This window comes from Etheostoma cragini, chromosome 8 (assembly GCF_013103735.1).
Source record: "Etheostoma cragini isolate CJK2018 chromosome 8, CSU_Ecrag_1.0, whole genome shotgun sequence".
Classification (NCBI taxonomy): Eukaryota; Metazoa; Chordata; class Actinopteri; order Perciformes; family Percidae; genus Etheostoma; species Etheostoma cragini.
In genome coordinates this window covers 28,470,166-28,477,550 of record NC_048414.1, presented here as the reverse complement: position 1 = coordinate 28,477,550, position 7,385 = coordinate 28,470,166, and positions in this window count along the sequence as shown.

Genomic DNA, 7,385 nt, shown 5'->3' with positions numbered 1-7,385 from the left:
TGTGTGTGTGCGTGTGTGTGTGTGTGTGTGTGTGTGTGTGTTACAGTGAATTTGAGCAGGGAAACCCAGCTGGTCAACAGAAGTTCCTAGGCAGCTGCTTCCTAAATAAAGCTTCGGTACAATTCAAAAGCTGCCAACTATTTCAGCAGGTTTTCACACTTTTCATCCCACGGTACACATTTTAACTTGTACTGATGCACAGCAGAATGTAACAAGCCTTTGGGAAGGTAGTGATAAGGTTACCTAAAATCCATTTGTAAGAAACTGACACAAATGAAACATTAAGATTTGGTTTATTGGCTTTGGTTTGATCCACCAGATCCTCAGACAACCATCTGGCTGGCCCTGTGCCCCATTCCTTCACTTCGGCTGTGTGCCATGTCACACTGGGCTGATGGATTCAATCAGCTTGTTTGAGCTTGCACTTTATTGGGGGGGGCAGTTAAAGCTTGAGATTCAAGGATTAATAAGGATTCAACCGTTTTAACTAGCAACCAACCAGGATCTTAAAGCAAATTAGACAACATTTAAGCAAATATTATAGATATGTGTAACAAAAAAAATCCTCAGTTTGCTACAGTTAAGGATGTCAACTCCTAGGCTGTACACACTCTCTTCTTCAGGATTTTAGTGCTTCAATTAAGATCAAGCATAGCTGGGATGTGTGATTAGGAGCCTAATTGTATGCAAAAATGGATTTCTGAAAACAAACATCATGACCTGAACCCTGCCAGCGTTTCTTTTCCTCTGCAGATGAAGCCTTGCTGTATTTTTGTCCATGTAACGTCACTCAGTAACCTATATTTGTGTGATGTTACTGTGTACTTTAGTGTGCGCATAGGCTACTGTGTGTGTGTGTGCAGTGTGTGCATGTGTTTTTAGCAGCGGACTGAGTGTCGGGAATGTGTCAGTGTGTGTGCTGAAGCAGAAGTGTGGGGCATGTGCATGTGTTCATGCATGCCGTGAATTAATTTCAAGTGTGTGTGTGTTGAAGCGTAGTCTGTATTAATTGAACGTGTGTGTGCGTGAACTCAAATGGAGCTGAAGTTGATACAAACTCAAACAAGAAAGAACAACTTTAAGACTCAACTTCTCGTGTCCAACTACTGAATGAAATCTTAGATTCACATTTTTTCAAAGCAGTGTCATATAATCTCTTTCTCTGAATCTACTGCAAGGCCTGGTGATGTTACGTCGTCTGTCTGTTCAACTTTGGTCCAGAGAAAGGAATTTACTGTACTTGTAGAGTCCATTCTGCCCAGAAGTTGACCTTTTACATTTTAATGATGAACCCCATGACCTTTCCTTTAGCACCGCCCCTCAGAACTAAGAATCTTTTGTATTGCCTTGGCGAAATGGACATGGCAGCATCTGATAGTGTGTATATTATTGCCTGTACGATGCAGCTCATGCCATCATGTTCCTGGTGCACAGGGCCTACTCACACCTAGAAAGGCAGGTTAAAAATACCCAAAACTTCCCAAAACTAAAAAAAACTAAAACAACAGAAGAAAAGTCTCATAAAAAGCTTTGCTGCAGTCGGTGGTTGCATCTCACAAGCCTTGTTTGATAGCTCCAACGCCTTTGTCCTCGGCTGAACCGTCCTCAGTATAGGCCGTCTCAAAAGCTCTCATTGCTGCCCCGAGGGCCGAGGAGGGAGCATTCGAGGAAGGATCGTCGAGGAGCTATAGGCGCTGAAGGAGTTGCTAACTCCGCCCAAACAGCTGACGAAGCCATGTGACGCCGCGGAGGAAAGGACGCATGACGTAGGGAAAATGTCTTTGGCGAGAGAGAAGAGAGAGAAGGAAACACACACAAGTGGTGTGCCATACTGCAGTCGCAGCACCACGTGTAACAACATGACAACATGACAGTGTAATGAGGATGAACATGTTAAAAACAGAGAACAAAACTAACAGCCAGCCAGACATTTTCAACTAGACTAACTCCAGATCACCTAATAAAAATGAATACATGAGCATCAGGGAACGCACACACACACACAATTCATTATTTATTCGGCAAATAACATTCAATGAGATCAAGTTTGACTGTTTCCAACTCAATTTGCATTTAAAAGTGTTGATGGAAACATGGATACTGATTATGATTAGAGTCCTGCCCAGTCCTTCAAGTGTTGAAATCCAGAAGCCCTTCAGAATGCCCGTTGGACTACAAACCATCTAATGAAGCACTTGTCAAGCAGCAGATTATTGCATCTTGCTCCTGCGACCGCCAATTTTCTGCTCGGTTGTCTCCTCACCGTGTTCACTGAGGTGGCGTCACAGTGTCGCTCTCTAATTACGAATCTGTCTCCGCTAGAAGCTGCAGTAAATAAAAAAAGTTTGCGTCCAACTTTCTAATTATTTATCTGACTTCAATATTGTCACTGTGAGTGAATGACCTGTCTTCACATCATAACAACACGGAGAGCAGAGGCGTGAAAAATGTTGATTTGACATTTAATCAATTTGTGCTGTGAAGTGGATCAGAAATCCTCCAGTGTCTATTTCATACTTCTGTTTTAAGTTCCCTAAACACATTTGAACAAACACTTTACTAACTGCTTACAATAAGGATTTTCTAATGAATATGTAGGGTTGCAGATTACATCAAAGCAAATGATGTAAGCAAACTCACTGAAAAACTCAACCCAATGATATTTAGTGTAACTGTGTTTTTCCTACTTAAAGGGTAACTGCTGGGTTTTTTCAACCTATGTTTTGTGTCTAAGTGACTGATGGGGCCAGTCAACAATATTTAACATTGGTCCAGTAAGTTAATAGGCAATTGTCCATCTTGTATTCAACTTTACTAAGTGCTTGTTTTTCTCCTGACAGACCGAGATTAATATTCTAAGTAGGTGGCAACATTATGGAAAGGATCCCAACAGAGATAAACCTCTTTCAGACCTGTCTGTTAAACCAGAAAAAAACTCTGAAACCCACTAGACTCCATTTAAAAAACAATATAAAGAGTGTAAATCAGCGGAGTTGTGATGGTTGGAAAAGTGGAAAGACGACCCAAAACAACTTTCCCTTTTTTCTTTTTTCTGTCGACTTTGAATGAAGTGTATTTTACGATGCTAAAATGACTTAATGGTTTTGCAAACGCAGTCTTGCAGATGGTTTTATGTTTTAAAAAAGGATTTTCCTTTTTAACAGAAATGTCAAACTCCTTAGAAATTCTCTCCATAACGTTGTCAGACACTTAGAATATTAATCTGAGTCTGTCAGTGATGAACGAGCACTTTAGTGAAGGTAAATAGAAACTGCACAATTTCCCTATGAACTCACATTGTAGCTGGTTTCACCGCTTCCAACTGCAGCGATCTCTCTTAATACTGGACCAATGTCAAAGACTGTTGTTACCATCAGTCCCTTAGACAAAAAAAACACAGGGAAAATACGGCCAGGGTTAAAAAAACGGTAGTTACTCTTTTAGTGAATGTTCTTCCTGACTGAAAGTTATCAAGGAACAAAAGCCTTCCATATAATTTAGCCAGAGTAAATACACAGCAAACACAGAAAATAGAGAGCTAGGTGATCTTGAGGAGATATTTGCTGAATTTGACAAAAAGCGTGATGATAAACATCACTTACCATACCTTTTACCGAGTGATTCCTGCCAGCTGTTTCATCCACAACAGTTGATCCTGACATCTTTTTCTTTGCCCTTTCTTTTGCAGATGTCGGAAGGCCGCAGGTATCTGTTCCGTCTCAAACTGGAGGGATGGTGAACAAAGTCAAGCCCCAATTAGATAAGATAAGAAACCTTTGTCTGTCACGAGTGAAACGATATGTCTTTGACGGGACATTACATACAGACAGCACCAGTATAAAGAGTGGACACATGGGCTCCCAGATAAATCAGTTGGTAGAGCAGGCGTCCATATATAGAGTTGTCTCCTGGTTATGCTGGAATAGTTTTAGACCGCCGGACACACTGAGCTCCTTTATATTTCCATTTGTGTGCATCCATGTCCCAGAAATGCTTGTTACTAACCTAGCTCTGGGGAGTCATTCCCCGGAGTCCTTATGTTCTTTTTCCCCCAGCATGTTTCCATCATGGTTACAGCTGTCGCCGTGGTCCTGCTACCTGTGTAATGTGGTCTAGACCTACTCTATCTGTAAAGTGTCTCGAGATAACGCTTGCTATGTAGGGATGCAGTAAATAAAATTGAAATCGAAATTGAAGTTTACTCAACGCAGCAGGCCCGGGTCCGACTCCGACCTGCGGCCCTTTGCTGCATGTCATTAACCCCCCCCCCCCCCCCCCCCCCCCCCCCCCCCCCCCCCCCCCCCCCCCCCCCCCCCTTTCACGTCTTCATCTGTCCTGTCAAAGAAAGGGCTAAAATGCCCCAGAAATGCAATTGAATGGGAATTAGTGTCCAAAACTAAAGGCTTTTACAAGGAAACAGGTGTTCATGTTCATCAAAAGTTATCTGAAAAGAAATAATTTGGTATGTGGTAACAGCAAGAAAAATTGCATCGTAACTTCATAATAAAATCAGCTCATCTAGCCTTTTCCTTGGTTGAGGTCATGTATTTTAAACAAAAGGTATGAAGACTATCCAGAGCCTGGTCTAAGCCTGTCTAAGCCTGGTTGCTTAGTTTTTTGCAGTTTTATCACGCGTGAGAACACACAGGCTCGTACACACACGTGCGCGCACACACTTGGGGGTGTAGCACCAAATTCTGGGCCCTGTAGAAAGGCGTTCTCTATGGGCCGCTCCCTGCCCCCACAGCTGTTCATTCTAGCATCTTATTGGGCCCTCCTGGGTACTCAGTCCCGTTTCCAACCCCAATCCGACACTCCTGCACACACACACATAAACACACACCTACGCACACACGCACACACACATAAACACACACACCTACGCATGCACGCACATATTGTCTCATCTTTCTCTTCACACACGCACACACACAGACACACACACACAGAGCGAATGAAGTGTAGACAATATTCTCTCCGGACCACCACTACAAAAATGGAATTTGCACTTGATGAAACCGTCACCGCGCATACATTTGACACACACACACACACACACACACACACACACAAACCTTGCAGCTTTAAAATGTGTAATTTGTCCGCTCCAGTAACCCAGGTGAGTATTCTTCCTGACGGCTCCCAGAAAGGAAACAGAGTAGACAAGAGCCATTGTCAGGCAAGGAAAGAAAGAAAGAAAGAAAGAAAGAAAGAAAGAAAGAAAGAAAGAAAGAAAGACCGGGTCACCAGAGCAAGCAACCATCGTCAGACGTGAAGCCATGCAGATTCTGGGTGAGTCGGTTTAAAGACCGTGACACCCCAACCATCGGATGTCACGGACATCCAAGGTTGGGGTTTCGGCCTTGTCGCTTACCTGTCGCTTGATTTCTTGAGATTCTCTGAATCTTTTGATGACATTATGGACTGTAGATGATGAGATTCCTAAATTCTTTGCAAACGTATGTTGAGAAAGCTTTCTTAAGCTGTTGGACAATTCTTTACAAAGGCCTCATTGTTGCTTGGGAACGACTGAGCCTTTTGGAATACTCCTTTATACCCGATCATGACCAATTAACCTTTAACAGGTGTTTTTTGAGCAATCCTCCAATTTCCCAGTCTTTTGTTTCCCCTCTCCCATCTTTTTTGGAATGTGATGCACGCATCAAATTCAAAAGAAATGAATAAAAGCTAAAAAATAAATACTAAAGGTTATCTGTTTGAACATAAAATATCTTGTCTTTGTAGTGTATTCAATTGAATATATATAGGAAAGATTTTCAATCTTTATAGTCTTTTTTTTGTTTGTTTTACACTTCACACAATGTCCCAACTTCATTGGAATTGGGGTTTTTACTTTGTTTACACCTGATGTCTACAGATGCCCCCCCCCCCCCCCCCCCCCCCCCCCCCCACACACACACACACACCCGTCTCTCTGTTTGTGTCTGTATATCAGACAGAATGGTAATCATTGGACAGCCTAACACCATCTAAAGTTAAATGACTTGGAAACAGACAACACACAATACACACGAGCAAACGTGTGTGTGTGTGTGTGTGTGTGAGAGTGTGACCTGTACTGTTTGCTTGACTGACTGCATGTTGACTTGACAAGGCTCTTTGTCCTTTTGAATGAATGCCTGTGGACATACAGAGACACAAACACACACCGCCAAATGTCGCAGCAGGGGGGCGAGAGAGGAGCCTTTTAGCTAATGAGCGTTTTTCATTCCTCTTCATTTACTCTTACACTCCCTGTGCCTCCGCAGACATTTCTCCCATCGGTGTCTCTTTTCATTCTATCTGTTATTTTCTATTCATTTTCAAGTCTTTAGTGGCCACTGTAACTAAGTTTCTGTCTGACAGACGTCACTCTAAATCAGGGTTTCTAGGAGTATGGGTGCCGACCAGGGTTGCCAGGTCTGTTTGACAAAAACCAGCCCAAAACCAACAGAAAGGCCAATAAAACCCTCCTAATACCAGAAATCAAAGTATTGAGTGAGCTCTTCTATACAGCGTATCGACTGTTTGGACTGGAGCCTTTTCTTCCCCGTCTGTGTGCATTGGGTGTGCGTGCCTGTCAATCCACCTGGCACCTGCTTTCGCACCACGCTGCTCAGAAGCGAGCGATGTCACCGCCATGTCAGCGGGAGCACGCCACACTCAAGCATCAGTCCACACCAAACTCACGTCAAAACATAAATACAAAGATGAATATCTCTCATATGACTGGGAAAGCACTTATTTCAGAACAAAGCAGAAAACCTCCAAGGACAAAGGGTGTTTCAACTGGTGTTCATGTTAATTTGTCTTGTAGTTGGTCAGTGAACTCAGTCACCAGCAGGGCCTTTTTGGTTCAAAATTTCAAACAGGGTTGTTACATTTCCATCAATTTGAATTTTGAGAGTTTCATAGCTTTCCTTGCCTTTATTGACAGAAGGCTGATACTGATTAGTCCCTGGGAAACACTTAGCTTTTAATTGTGTCCCAATTTGTATTTTGGACAACAATGGAGCGCTATGTTGCAGAGAAATGGCGTTGATACACAGAGGGTACTTCGTTGGAATAGTGGAATCTATTCATTGGTGGTTTGGCTTTGCACGTGACATTTGTTTGTGAATATCACCAGACCAACAAGTCCTCCAAACCATATGACGATATAGGTCATTTATTTCTACCCTTTAATACACAATACTTCTCATATCTAAACCAGAGGCCATGACAGACGCAGTTTTACACGTTGCAGTTTGGTTACATATGGCACGAAAACTACTGTGATTGTGGTAAATTTAATTTAAAAAAACTTGCCATTTACTTTTATCTTCAAACGGGACTCAAACCCCCTTCTCCTGGATGAAAGTCCTGTGTTCGTTTGACCACCACCA